Source organism: Adiantum capillus-veneris, chromosome 11 (genome assembly GCF_014529385.1).
Source record: "Adiantum capillus-veneris isolate H3 chromosome 11, ASM1452938v2, whole genome shotgun sequence".
Taxonomy (NCBI): Eukaryota; Viridiplantae; Streptophyta; class Polypodiopsida; order Polypodiales; family Pteridaceae; genus Adiantum; species Adiantum capillus-veneris.
The window spans coordinates 107,549,879-107,565,515 of record NC_140941.1 but is presented as its reverse complement, the minus strand read 5'-3'; the positions used below and the strand labels follow the sequence as shown (position 1 = coordinate 107,565,515).

At 43.6% G+C, this 15,637-nt stretch overlaps 1 pseudogene across 1 annotated transcript; it reads right to left on the bottom strand.

Moving 5' to 3' along the window:
• Positions 1-1,978: 1,978 nt before the first annotated feature.
• Positions 1,979-2,657, bottom strand: LOC147447798 (uncharacterized; annotated as a pseudogene). The gene is made up of 2 exons (XR_015189732.1): positions 2,218-2,657; positions 1,979-2,126 (listed from the first exon to the last, which is right to left on the bottom strand). The product of XR_015189732.1 is annotated as an uncharacterized LOC147447798 (transcript).
• Positions 2,658-15,637: the final 12,980 nt, after the last annotated feature.

Below are 15,637 nucleotides of genomic sequence, written 5' to 3'. Positions count from 1 at the left end.
TCTCACTACTTCCATTTTTCTTGAAAGAGGTTTGCCTTTTTTTCTCAAAGGTTGTAAATTTTCAATCACTCTCTCTTGACAACCAAAACATGTGGTTTTGGGGAATGTTGCCATAGAATAGGGAGAAGATTCCTGTTAGCTATCTAGAGAGGTTCCAAAACACTAATAAATTCTTTATCCACCCTTAATGATCAAAGGGATTGGCTTATGCTTATGAACGGAGGACCCCTCCTCACTTCTCTAATGCCAATTGTAACACAACCCCCTCTCTTTCCTATGTCTTGCCTCTCCTCCACCACGCGCTTCCTCTCGTTTCTTCATCTAGGGAGTCTCTTCGACTTTGAAGCGCAAGCTCTTAATCGAAAGCACTTCATTGTGGCAGATGGTTCTAGGTGGGGCGAATTAGAGAGGAAGGATTTCTTGCTATGGAGTATCCTTGCTTGGCTTAATTTCACACAAGAAGCCAAGGAACTATACCTATAGGAAAAACAGGGTTTAGTGTATTTTAAACTTACAAAATGCTGGCTAAAGTCGAGCTCGGTTTTGGCGAGCCATGGTTAATAAGCTGGCTTTTCAAAAAGCAGCGAGGACGTGATTTCGAGCACTGCTGATCTTTTCCATTCTTCAGGAGCCCTCAGCCATGGCGACAGCAGCCGTGGGATTTAGGTCCAGAGACCGATATGCTCGCAAGGCGGGGCTTGCTCCTGCTGGAGCTCGACGAGGATGGAAAGGAGATCAACCCTCACATTCTCCAATTCATGTCCTCTGCACCTTGGTATCCTAAGGCAGACAGACCCAGTCTTGAGAATCAGCGCAAACGGAAATCGAACCCGAATGCCTCCATAGGTTGGTATGACCGCAGTGCGAAGGTCCAACAAGCTGAAAAATACAGACAGGGCCCGAATGCCTCCAAAGGTTGGTATGACCGCAGTGCGAAGGTCCAACAAGCTGAAAAATACAGACAGGGCGCTTGTGTCAACCGTGGAGCCATGATTCATGATAGTCTTGCACGAACGGCCACGCTCGCAGGGCACAAAATGGTCAAAACAAGCAGATGAATAGATGGAAGCTTTTTTGAGTTGGTACTCAAATGGAAACCGCGATCGGTGGAATGGGTATGATACATCCAATTCTGTAATTCGTATGAGGCCCTAGAGATGAGGCGAGAAGAAGCTTTGTTCGAGAAGAGAAAACCTTGGCAATGTGGGATAGAAACAAGCTGTTTAAAACCTGAACATGAAGCTTCTTGAAAAAGCATTGAAGAGAGGAGAAAGATGAAAGGAAGCGGAAGTACATGACCAAGTTACGGTGGAGGAGACATGGATACTTCCAGTTCAAAGGTCGCCATGGTTTTGTCACATCCATTGGTGCAACGATATAGACAAAATTGCCATCCAATTCCTCACCTTGTGTGCACAAAATAAGCTCAGCAAATGCATGAAAGGGATAGACATTGTAACATGTATATCTGCAGCGAGATCTTATTCTTTAAATATGATTATGATATTTACATGAGAGGAACCAACAAGGTGAATTAACCAGTTTATATGTACATCGGTTGAAACCGTTCGTTAAAAGTTCATATATTCAATTTTGATCCACTGTTCAGATTTAAGGGAATTCTTCAGTAAAAGTAAGGGTACCCGCCAATTTGAAGGCAACATAATATACCAGGCATTCTTCAGGCAAAAACAAAAACAAAAACTAGATGATACCTCAGAAGTAGAAATGTCCAACCTCATCTTGAGCATGATTGATCAAAGGTTATGGGCAAGCAGGGGCAATGTCCAGGCTTTAAACAAAAATTGCTTATTACCAGTAAATTGTCTGCATGTCGCTGCTTCCCACCAACAAGAACCTCAAAACGCTTTATAAACTGAGAGAGAGAGAGAGGAGAGAGAGAGAAAGAGAGAGATCAAAGGTGATTTGCCTTTCAAGTGGCCTGACTAGCAGGCAAAAGTCAATTTATTCCAGCTACTTTTGCATAGACTTGTTCAGATACCGATCGGTATCTGACAATCTCGACCGGTATGTACATGTTTTATGTATATTAAAAACTGAAGTGGAAAACTTTGGTGCCTAGTTTACTTGGCAGTTCTCATCAGCTCACCACCAAAGCCAGGTCTCTGCATTAAGGCAAAAGAAAATCATGTTAGTAGGGCAAAAAATGACATGCAATAGTGGATCAAAGAAAGACACAAATACTAATAGCTGTACCTGCATCTCGAGTTCTGCACTCTCGAGGACGCAGATCGCATTGTTGAAGAAGACGAGATGCCATTCTGGTCGTGCGCTCCTGCTGGCTTTCGTACGGTGACTCACGGCCGGAGTCGGGATACATGTGGCGGCCCCGGCCACCATAAACCTGTTGTAGAGCACGGCATCGATCCTCGGAGGAGATGCGCTGCAAATTCTGGCAGCATCGCTGGCTGGGTTGACTGGTGCGTTCACGTTGCTGCCCACCGCGCTGCTCCATGAAGTCGTCACAAGCCTGGAGGCGCATACGCCACTCGCTTTCGCGACTGTCGGCAGCAGTACTGCTTACTGCCAGCAGGGCCAGCAGCGCCAAAACCACGATCATCATTTTGTAGGCCATGCTTGGCGTAGGCTAGTGCAAGCTGGAGAGTGCGGGCTGAGAGAAATGGTGGCAGGAGGTGCGGTATTTATAGAATCGACAAGGAGTAGTGAGCAATTGGCATGCATGCGTGCAGCGGGCCGCCGATTGGCCCTGCGTCGTCGAGTTTCTGCGTGGGCATAAACCTTCTAAACCGCGTCTGCACTCTCCTAAATTTAGAATCGGTGAGCACTGAGCAGAGGATGCTCACGGATTCATAACTAGTCTTGCTTGGTGCGCCTTGCTATACAGCATCTAATAGGACATATACAAATTGACATTTAGAATCTAGCACTGAAAAGAACAAGAGCATTAATAATTTGGCACCCACGGCCGTGCATATACATTTAAAGAATGCTATAACGTTTAAGAAAGTTAAGTGCATCAATTATTAGTGATACACCATATGCATTCATTACTAGTGTATTCACTACTGTAATACATCACATGCATTGGCTAGCAACCATATGCAAAGAGTTGTGTGTGTAACTAACATATATAGATGTTGATCGACATCGAGTGTATAGTTTTGAAAACGAGAATGAGGTGCTTTACTGACCTGCAATGTTGTACTGCTGCTTTTCAATTGTCCAATCTACAAGCCGATATTTGAGTCAAGCTACAAAAAAGCAATGTGAATAGTTTCACATATTGTCTTGCAATGAAACGCCACGGACTGAAAGTGCAAAGTATATAGTGCATCTCATACAGAGGTGCCATACAAAAGTATGGTGGAGAGCTGGCATCGTGGTCTCTCCAGAAAACTATAAGAAACGGAAGCCGTGCCCTACCCCGTAGCGTTTATGTGTTGCGCCTAGAAAACGCATGCGCATGGGGAATTGGATGCAAATAACGGACCTTACAGTGTTGTCGAGCTAGGATTGCGCTTGTGCATTTGGAACATGCAGTGTTGTGAATACATGTGTCCTCCCTGCCATACACAAAACACGCATATGTAAATTTATGTTTTATGTCCTCTGATTAGTATTACCTTCTCTCTCTCTCTCTCTCTCTCTCTCTCTCTCTCTGCTTAGCTCATCAATTCTGTCTTCTTGTCCCTTTGTTGACTAACTCGCGTTATGAATCGTGCTTCCTAACTGCACATGATAATGGGTATCTTGAGGTTGGCATCCCTATAGCGGAAGGCACCATATTCAATCCGCTCATATCTGGCGAACTACTATTACGTGACGCTCATGGGCATTAGTACGGGTGGCGTTCCACTCAATATCATTCAACTTCAAAACAGAGCCAAAAAGTGATGGAGACGTTGTCATATTTAGCAATTATGAAGCCCATACTACCTTGCATTTAGCTGCCTACTAGGGATTGTGGCAAGCTATGACAAACGAAAACTTGTAAATGCCCCATGTTATACTTCTCAATACATCAACATGCGGTTCAAGGCAACATGATGCCGAATTTGTCAGTCGGTTTGATGTATGTTATTTCCAAGGGGTTTGAATCGGGGTCTCAATCAAGTAGCAATTCTCTTCAACACCACCCGAAGATGAGGGTATAATGAGTGTGTTTTTGTGGCCATAGAGACGGTATACTCAAGATCATCAGCAACAACTATAAAAGGTCTATTGATGCCTTTGACAATGATCTCTCTTTCAAGAGCAATGGATTTGTTTTCTGCATTGAGCGTCCTCTTAGTTTCCAGTTTTTTGCACTAGTTACTAAGCCTTGTTTCTCGTCGCATGCAAATAACTAAGTCTGCTTAGTACAACTATGTATGCCATGGACAACTATGCCGACTTTGGCATAGTTGCAAAACGTGAACAAGAATGATTTTAATGCGCGACTGCCAAGCAGAGTTACTCCAGCTTTTCCTCGAAGCGCTAGAGTGCAGATTCCATAGCACGCTCGCGCACGTAGGGCATGCAACAACATCCAACTTTATGTCTACGCTTAGGTATCATCAAATTCTATCGGGTCACCGGCGAGTCACTGCCCTGCAACCTCCAGCTGTCAGTGCTACAGGTACCATCAGCTCTCGTGTGACCACACCCTTATATGCTAAGCCAGTAAGATATGCAAAGAAATCTGACTCATCTCTACAAGAAAACCGTGATAAGATGCACCATCATGAGGAATGTATTTGCAGAAGAGGGCGCTGGGCTCCCAACATATATGATATATTGAGTGTTTAACTAAATAAAATAATTTTTGAATCTTGAGGTTGCAAAATGCGTTCAACAGTAGACAAACTCTGTACAATCCTCTTAACGCTGAAATTGGCTCTCCACTTAGACAATATATTAACAACAATATGTCCTGCGCTGTGGAATGTTAATTCGTTGTTGGCACTCGGCGTGTTTGGCATACTATGGCTGCTATATGGAGTTTTTACCTCGGCCGCTTGCTGCACAAAGGACCTTTGAGAAGATGTGAATAGATTTTCACTGCTCGCCCTAGATCAATAGATTTCCTTGAAGGGAAAATGAGGGTTGTGTGTGGCTACAATACCAAATTGATGCCTTCCATCTGCAGCCATCTGAACTTGATCCGATAGCTGCTGCATACATGGACCTTTGCTCATAGGATATGCCACCAAATCGTGGTGATTGGCAAGAAGGGAGCTCTGAAGTAGTAACCTCTATGTTTTCAAATCCACACCATAAGCATTCCCTGCCTCATTTGCAACTGCCGAAGAGAAATGCTACAGTATACTGTTGTTGCTATTCTCAACTGCATCCGCATTGGCTGCCGCTTGCATGTGGTTTAGCAAAAAAATCTCTTTACATATTGTCTGTAAGGTTTTTGCTATCCCCACCCAGCATGAGTGAGCCGCTGTTGGAGGCTAATAGATACTCACATATTGGTATGCCTATCTCCAAAAATGCCATTACTCCTCAGTCCGTGTTCTCAGCTTCTCCAACATCAAATCTCTTTGTGTGGAATAAAGAATTAGCTTCCGCTTCTGTTCTTTGTATATATTTTTTGAGGGCAGCGTAGACACCTGCATGATTGACTACTTGACTTCCGTTGCAATGTTTTTGTATCTCCTTGCAGCTACACATTAACCAACTCCTGCAGACACCATATTCTGTGTTGAATTGGTCACAAGAGATGTTTTTTCTTTCTCTGCAGATCGTTCTGAAATGCTTCTATCAAATTTTCAGATAGACTATCAAAAGAGCTGTACTGTTACGAGACTGGGCACCCTCCTGTTGTAGTGGTTAGCTGGTGAAAGCATGTTAACCTATCATGTTTTTTCATGTCCCGAAAAATGCTAACTAGCACAAGTTTGACATATGCTAACTAGTACAATAACTTGAGCTACATCTCCAAGATCTATGACATATGATATATCAATAGAAAGCACTTGAAACAAAGAATCCAAATGTACAACCTCTGACAAATTTTGATATTATTTGTAAAAAATTTACCGGACGCCCAACTTTTCGAGGATGTGCTAACTTGAAACTGCTAACTAGCACAAAAAGCGCGACAGGTTAACATGCTCAACATAATTGGGATAGCTGGCGTAATGGTTAATTATGCGTTGTCTATTTATTTTACTAATTGAGTTGATGATGATTTTGTAGAGTGGAATGCGGGGAGTTGATGAAGAGGCGACGGCAATTACTCTTGGCCATGTTATATTTGCGCAGTATCTTAGAACATCATTTCAATAAGCCACTATGGCTCTGTAAATAGTTGTAGTGGGAACTCCCCTTATGGGTCATGCAAGAACTAATGAGCTTCGCTCATTTACAAAAGTGAAGCTTTGCTAAAAGTGCAACCAGCTAGCACTGAAGACACTGGCTTAATTACTTCAGGATAACATCCATCATAAGGTTCGGTGTGATTGATCCTGATAATCTTTTCGCCCTTGTCCAATTTGACGTTTACTCTTTCCATTTTTTCGCCTCTTTGCATCACAAACAGCCTTATAGCATCAACAAAGAAATGTGTTGAACGGGCTAGCAAAGGCAATGAGCTTTGGTGATTTGGATACAGATCAAGCCAATTGATCATCAATCAAAATATGATATTTTCTGCTTCAAGAGCACTAGTAGAGTTGATTGCACGAAATATATGATCTTTGAGAGTGCTCATCACGTCGGCAAGCATCCGAAGTACTCTCCAGCTTCATGATCTACGAAATATAACCAGGGTTTGAAAGGTCTCCGATACTCCTTTCGGGTTCATTTTGGCTTGCTGCTACACAGACATACTGCGCGGAAAAGAATTGGTGTGAATCTTGAGAATTAGGCATGCGACCTGCTGCATATCACTTCCATGAACATTGAAGAATGACCTAGGGCACACGGTTGTTGAATTTGCATGAGCTATACTTGGAGCGGCATAATTTTGGCCATAACTAGTTGCGCTTGCAGAAACGAGCTGCGTAAGGTAGTTGAAGCTGGACATACTGTTCAACTAGCCACTGGGTCTTGCTGCACACAAAGCTGCTATGATCGCTACGCGGGGAAGGCACAGAGGCTTCACTGCAAAAGAAGGTTGATTCCAATATGCCAATGGGGCAAACAGTGACATTGTCAACCTCATATTGCTGGAATGAATAGGGAGGAGCTTGGCTGACAGAGTCTATGCTACTGAAGAATGCTCCCCCATGTCGACAAGGTAAGATTTTCTTCGTGGCTCTTTCCTTTCATGTGAACAGGTATGAGGTGCCAGTACAACAGCTAGCTGAGCGTTTCCACTTCCAACACCATAGATGGGCCCGTTGCCACTCCCAACACTATAGATCAGAGGATGAGTCGAAGGTAATAGGATCCGCGTTTGATGGTTCCATTAAAGCTCTGCGCGAGCAAGTACTTAAAATTTTTGTCTCCATTGCTTTCTCTTATATGACCTCATATGCGAGTAGAAGCGGCTCAACCTGCTCAAAGCGTGGTTAGGGGCATTAATCAGCTACTAATTAACCTCCTAATAAGTTTCTTAAGTGTAGAATAAATGCGAGCGATTTTGGAGCATAGAAGAAAAGCATGGAAAGAGAAGGGTTATCTGTTCCAACAAATGCTTGTCATCTTCCTATCTTACTGCAATACTAGCTAGAAAGAAGTCGCAGCCTCCTGTAGCAATTGCTCTTGTGAGTATGTGTGTGCAAAATTTTAACGTGTTGGAATGATGGCTTTGGTTGAAAGGAGTAGCGTCAAAAGATGGTACTGGCTTTATAGCCTTCTCTCTCTCTCTCTCTCTCTCCTCTCTCTCTCTCTCTCTCTCTCTCTCTCTCTCTCTCTCTCTCTTATCAAACAGTGGCCAGAGACAAAGATCCTAGTTGCTTCTGGAAACCTGTGAACTACGGCCAAAGGATTGTGGGCCGTAGATTTGGGTGGCGGCACTGAAAGTTGGTTGTCCTCGCTTTGCATACATGCTTTAAGTAAATTAGGGCCCCCATGCTTCAAAACGCACACGCATAGCGAAGTGGTTAGGGTGTGTGCCTCTCTCTCTCTCTCAATGCAATTGGAGAGATACCCTCACTCTTCATCTACTGAAAACAACCCAAAGATTCTTGGCCCTGTTGTTGGACATATCCTACAATCAATGCACTCTTGCGAGTCCCCTTTGTAGTAGAAACCAGCCCAGAGCTTCTTGAGCCTATTGTTGGACATATCTTGCAATCAATGCATCCCATGTCCACTCCCAAGTCCACATGAGGCTACGTGATCGAAGCAGATGAGTAACAAAGAGGCGAGGTCGGAACCTCTCTCTCTCTCTCTCTCTCTCTCTTCTCTCCTCTCTCTCTCTCTTCTCATCTCTCCCTCCCCTTTTGAGAAAGCGCAAAAAGCGCCTAAGGAATTGTCAATCACGAATGTCATCTCGTTGAGTGCATTGATTGCGTCATATGCCCATGAAAGGTGGTCTGAAGCAAGGGCATCCCTCTAGATGCATTTACCTATGCTTGAGGATCTTCGTATTTGGATTATCGTAATTCGGTATGCATTGATTGCAGCATATGTCCAAGAGAGGCAAGGACAAGAAGTTGTGCACTGTTTTAGTGGATGTGTGGCCCTCCAAATGCAATCACCTATGTTGTTTTTGGAATGCATTGGCCGACATCTACGCTAAGGGAAAAGTTGCTTGAGGAGCTATTCGTCTAGAATGTCATATGTTGGAGTACATTGATTGTGGGCTGTGACATAGGGAGGAAGTTGTGGGCTATTTTCAAACGGATGCGAAGAAAGTAAATGAGAGAAAGCGCAAAAAGCACTCAAGGAGCTGTCAGTCAAGATTGCCATCTCCTTGAGTGCTTTGATTGCGGCATATGCCTATGAGAGGTAGGGCAAGGAAGCAACAGGCTGTTTTCAGGGGTCCAAAGCAAGAGCATCCCTTTGGGTGAAATTACCTATGCTTGAGGAGGTTGCTTTTCGGATCATCGTCCGTCGATACGCATTGATTGCGGCATGTGTCCAAGAGGGGCAAGGCAAGAAGTTGTGGGCTGTTTTAGTGGATGCAGAGCCCTCCAAATGCAATCACCTATGATGTTTTTGGGACTCCGTTGGTCAACATCTATGCTGAAGGGAAAAAGTTGCTTGAGGAGCTTCCAGTCTAGAATCTCATCTCTTGGAGTGCATTGATTGTGGGCTTGGCATAGTTCCAGGAAGGGCACGGGGAGGAAGTTGTGGGCTGTTTTCAAAACAGATGCGAAGCAAGTTCATGAGAAAGCACAGAAAGTGCTTAAGGAGCTATCAGTCAAGAATGTCATCTTCTTGAGTTCATTGATTGTGGCATATGCCCATGAAAGGTAGGGCAAGGAAGCAATAGGCTGTTTTCAGCAAGTCTGAAGCAAGGGCATCTCTATGGATGCAATTACCTATGATTCAAGAGCTTGCTGTTCGGATTATCGTCCGTCGATACGCATTGATTGCGGCATATGTCCAAGAGGTCAAAGCCAAGAAGTTGTGGGCTGTTTTTAGTGGATGCGAAGCAAATGTGTTCCTCCAAATGCAATCATGTCTGTTGTTTTTGGGAATGCGTTGGTCGACATCTACGCTTAAGGGAAAAGTTTCTTGAGGAGTTTCGAGTCTGAAACGTCACTTCTTGAGTGAATTCATTGTGACATAGTTCCAAGAAGGCAAGGGGAAGGAAGTCGTTTGCCGGATATTCCGAACTTGGGTATGTCCAAGAAGGTCTGGATTTGTTTTTGGGGATGTGAAGCAAGGGTGTCTCTTCACATGCAATTACGATTGCTTGCATCTTGAAGGCAAGGGTCATCTTGAGGGCAAGGGTCAACTCTGGGCTATTTTTAACAAATGTAGAGAAAAGGCATCTCTTAAATGCAATCATCTATGTTGTTTTTGGGAATGCGTTGGTGGACATCTACACTTAAGGGAAAAAGTTGCTTGAGGAGCTTTGCGTTTTCTCAAGTACACATTTTGTGTACATGCACTTGCTTTGTATCCATTTTGGAAACATCCCACAACTTCCTCCCCCGGAGCCCTTCTTGGAACTATTGCACAACCCACAATCAATGCACTCGAAGAGATGACATTCCAGACTGCAAGCTCCTCAAGAAACTTTTCCCCTTAAGTGTTGATGTCAACCAATGCATTACCAAAAACAACATAGGCGATTGCATTTGGAGGAACACGCTTGCTTTGCATCCACTAAAACAACCCACAATTGCTTGGCCTTGCCCCTCTTGGACATATGCAGTAGTCAATGTGTATCAGCGGACAATGATCCGGACAGCAAGCTCCTCAAGCATAGGTAATTGCACCCAGAGGGATTCCCTTGCTTCGGACCTGCTGAAAACAACCTATTGCTTCCTTGCCCTACCTTTCATGGTCATATGCCGCAATCAATGCACTCAAGAAGATGATATTCTCAATTGACACCACCTTAAGTGCTTTTTGTGCTTTCTCAGCACACCACATTAATGCACTCCAACAGATGACGTTCCAAACTAGAGCCTCCTCAACATTTTCCCTTAAGCGTTGATGTCGAATCTAGAGGTATTCCCTTGCTTTGTACCCGCTCAATGCACTCAAGGAGATGACATTCTTGACTAAGAAATCCTAAAGAGCTTGTTGTGCTTTCTCAAGTCCATCACATTTTGCGTACATGCACTTGCTTTGTATCCATTTTGAAAAGGGTAGGGCAAGGAAGCAATAGGATTTTTTCAGTAGGTCCGAAGCAAGGACATCCCTCTAGATGCAATTCACTATGCTTGAGGAGTTTGCTGTTAGGATCATCGTCCGTCGATACGCATTGAGTGCGACATATGTCCAAGAGGGTCAAGGCCCAAGAAGTTGTGGGTTGTTTTTAGTGGATGTGAAGCAAGTTGTTCCTCCAAATGTAATCACCTATGCTGTTTTTGGGAATGTGTTTGTTGACATCTTTGTATGATTGGGTGCTTCCCTCTTAGTGAGGTGTGGACCTCGGGGTTCTACAGTATATGGACCATGCAAGACAGATCCACAGAGAGCCACAACCACTTGCGATTGTGTGTGTGTGTGTGTGTGTGTGTGTGTGTGTGTGTGTGAGAGAGAGAGAGAGAGAGAGAGAGAGAGAGAGAAAGAGAGAGAGAGAGAGGGAGAGCCCTTTTTGACACGATTGGAAGTTGCATTCTTCATGAGGTGTAGGCCTTGGTGATTTACAGATGACAACCTGTACACGGACATCCAAGATTCTGTGTGTGTGTGTGTGTGTGTGTGTGTGTGTGTGTGTGTGTGTGTGATGTGTGTGTGTGTGTGTGTGTGTGTGTGTGTGAGTGTGTGAGAGAGAGAGAGAGAGACGAGAGAGAGAGAGAGAGAGAGAGAGAGAGAGACGTTCTGAGGTTTGGAGTCTGCAACAAAGGCCTTGAAAATTGTGTACAATGGATTCTTGCAGCTGCAAACCATCCCCCAACTTTCCAAATAGCTCAGTTCTCTCTCTCTCTCCCCCCCCCCCCCCCCCCCCCCCCCCCCCCCCCTTCTTATCGATGTCCATTTTGACCACCCGATTGGCATCCCGCATCAGAGTCGGTGCTTGAAAGATACATAAGTTTACTGTGATGATTCCACCTGCAGTTAGCCAGTGTTTGGAAAAAACCGTTACTTATGTGCTTTATTAGGTTACTCTAGCCGATTGCACATGCAGATCTGTAACCTCCTCTAAAGTATGTTGTGATGCCTGCTCATTTGAACATTAGGAAGAGGATGGGGTGTTGGAGGGCCTCTTTATTTGCCATGAGCTTATGGAGGCGATTAACATTTTGACGAGTAGGTGTATGCCATGTGTGCAAGAATGGTGGGTGTGTAAGAGATGTGTTAGAGTGGTCAAAGGATGCACTTTCCCCCCAAGAAAGGAGGTGGACAATTTTACGATTTTCGGCCCCACATATGATCTCCAATTTGAGCGGAGATCATAGATTTGCAATCTACGCTTTGAGCTCTTTCCATAGATATGCTACATGATATGGTTTTACCCGCTAGATTTTAAATTCCATTTTGGGGGGGACTTTGAATTCAAATAAACTAGCCGTTTTGCCTATTTGAATTCAAAATATTTCCTTTGATTACTTTCTCAATACTTAAGGTTTGACTTCCTAAACTGCCAAATAAAGAGGCCCTCCTAGACCCCACTCTCTTCCTAATGATGCCACATATGTAGTCAAAAGAAATCAGTGATCTCCCTTTGTGAGTGTCTCCTACTGTCTCGTCTCCTCAAGAGGCTCTCCTCCGTCTGCGCAGCTCCAATAAAAATAGCCCAAGACATGTCTGATCCTGTTATCTCATAACTTTGTCCAGTGGTCCAAAACCCTCTCTGGATAGGCAGTGGAAGCAAGGGGTTTGAGAGTATGAGGGGCCATGTCGTCGCCAAAGGCGGCGCCATTTTACTAGTACTTTTAAAATTCACCAGACATACTACTTTCAAATTTCAAAACTTGCCCTTATATTGGGAAGATTCCTCCCCTTATGCAAGGCTGGCACCCTGGAGTCTCGTAATTACCTCGTACCTTCTTGGTATGCTGCCTGTAGCCTCACATCAACTGTTGCGCACCATCGCCACTGCCTCATTTTCATTGCCAAAGGTATAAATTGAGGTTCGTTTTTTTTAACATTTTTCTCGAGCCGGTACCTCCTACTTACCCAATGAAGAGGAACATATATTTTTCACATGGCTAGGATACCTTTTCTATCTTAAATGGCTTATGAAAGATACTCTTATGACTCATGGTAGAGACATTGCTTCCATCATGACATCGTTAATAGGTTGCAAAACTTGCCCCAACTATGTAGGGGAGCATAGTTCAAGTTTGTACATGGCTGGGATACCATTGCTATGTTTGGATGACCCATAAGAGATGCGAATACGATGTATGGTGTATTGCACCTTGTTTTCCTTAGACCATGTCAAACAAGGACCTATCCAATCTTCAATACCAAGGCTATGCATAAACCTACTCATTTGTGTGGCTGAAAATGAAGAATTGAATATATAATTTTGTAATGTAAATAAGAATAAGAAACTTGCATCTAACAAGTTGTCATCAGCATCATGAAGACTAAGGTTCAAAAATGTTTCCATTAGAGTAGCAAAATGTTTGCAATAAACAAGTTTTCTTCACTACAAAATAATCATGACGAATAAGACTCAAAAAGTTTCTCCTATGGAGTAGCATCCTTGCTATAAACAATATATATATATATATATATATATATATAGAATTTGCTCATTTAAATAATGATGTGAGGGAGATCTCAAATAGTGGATCTCTACTAAAACATAATTCAAGTATGTGTGGCCGAATTTTGGAAAAAGAAAAGAACATGCGAATCTTTTCAGATGCGATGAGTAAGGTGTCGCGAGAAGCAAGAAGGCGGGGACGAAGCAGGAGGCAGACAGGGAAGAAGTGAGAGGCCATGTGGGCGGAGGCAAACCAGCGTGTGAGAGTGTTGGAGAAGATGGACGATGGGGGAGCAAACAACAATTTATTTTTTCTTAAAGCTAAATTGCATCGAGAGAGAAACGAGGCAGTGTGGCTGTGTCATAAATTCTAATATCTAACCAACCCAAATGATTTTCTCATATTAAATTGATCATTTAATGTGGGAGAATAATTAGGAACAAGGGTTAGAATATAGACATGTGCTTATGGATCTATCTCAACACAGGGCCAAGGTTAAAGGGGTCCAAATGAGAGATGATCTGTCAAAGAGCAAGGCTAGCTAATGGAGCTTAAAGACCTTAGGGTTAGCTTCATTAAATACCTCCAATGGTTAGTGTTAAAATTCCTTTGACCTTAGGCAAGCTAGGGTTGTGCTTGAGGTGGGAACCTAGCCCAAGCTTGAGGTGCTTGTGTCATGCTTGCACCTGACTAAGGTGCTTCATAGTTAAGGTGCTTGAGGGGTAAAGGTGTTCAAAAGTCAAAAACACATCCCTACTCATGAGGGGACTAGCCCTCATTGTAGGAGCTAGAGAGAGAACACACACACCCTCACACAAGGCAAGCTTGGTATAAAGAAAGCAACTAGGACACTTGTGAAGCTCCTCTTCATGTTGCCCTCATAGTGTGCCTAAAGCCTATTGGTTGCCTCCCAAGGGGTCCAATGATAATTTAGTTAATTTAATAAATTGTTTATGCATTTATCAGGTCCTCTCTCTCAAAGGGGAAAGGGGGACACTTGTCCCAAGGCTAGCATGCTTGCTTGATATGCACTCTGCATGTGATTGGCCAGGCTTGTAGGGGTCCAAGGAGTTTCCATCTTGAGCTAGAAGAGAGGGTCGACCAGAGCAAGGAGGGGGCTACCTTGGGGGTATACTCTCTCCCCCCCCCCCTCTCCACTCTCTCTCTCTCTCTCTTCTCTCTTCTCTCTCTCTCTCTCTCACTCACACACACACACACAACACCACACACACACACACACACACACATTGTGTGAAATGCAAAGTGCAAGAGGTCCATCTCCTTCTCCAAGCTTGTAGAAAGTTGAGAGCCTACACCCACACTCTAGGCTATGGAGTGCAAATTTAACCAAGAGCCATGCCCCAATGCTTAATCTTTCCATCTTCTCCATCTTCATTACTATGCTATTATGTATACTAAGCAAGAAGAGTGAAGATAAGCAAGGAACTACTTATTTCTCCTATGAATGTTTCTTCTTTCTCTTCCCTACCCTCATTCCCCGCTAGCTCTATTCACCTTTGAAGGTGTTTGAGGCCTTGGGGCTGAGATCGGGGATAATTAATGCTTTCTAGAAATTCTATGTTATGCTCGTGATGCATGAAGCTTCCCTCACGTAAGTCACAAGGAACACAAAGATTGTTGATGGGAGAATCTATAATACAAAAGCCTATTGGAGGGGGGACCGGCTCCACATAAATCCGGTCCTCAACTATTTTCAAGCTCTCTAAACTCTCTCTTGAAAAAGTATTCTTCTTGCCAAGTTAGTTAAGTATCATAGCTATGTTACTACCGCTAATTAAATTCACCCTCTATGTTCTCAAAGTAGTCTCACAAGAATGCTCACTCTAATTCTCCGAATTCCACTATTCTCAAAGCTCATAGTCCATTTCTATTACAGGCTCTCTTGGTGTAGATTGTCGATTGCCAGATTGAACCCCTAAAGGGTATTGGTTTGATTCACATGAAATAGAGGATCTTTTGGTTCATGCTGAATATAGCAACCCATGGAGGAAGTCGTTATTGAGCTGAAGGAATCTAACCACTAAATGCATATGTAACATTTAATGGCCTAGTAATTTGTGTGTAGCGGAAAATAGCATGAACATAGTGAGCATTTTATTGGAATAGATTTTTAATGAGAATAACAAGAGTGCTTGGGTGGAGAGAGCAACAAAACGTATAACACCTAGTTAGATAGCATGAACAATACTTCAAAAGAGAGAGAAATTAAGCTATTGACAACAGTCGAGGACCGGATCTACATGGAGCCGCGGTCCCCCCTCCAAAAGGCTTTGTATTATGGTTTCTCCCATCAAGAGAGACATTTTACAATCCTTCAATACTAGCTAGTGCAATGAAGATGGAAACTTCAAGCACTAAGCAAAACACTTATAAAACACAACATCAATTCCCTCACGGTCTCAGACCCAAGACCT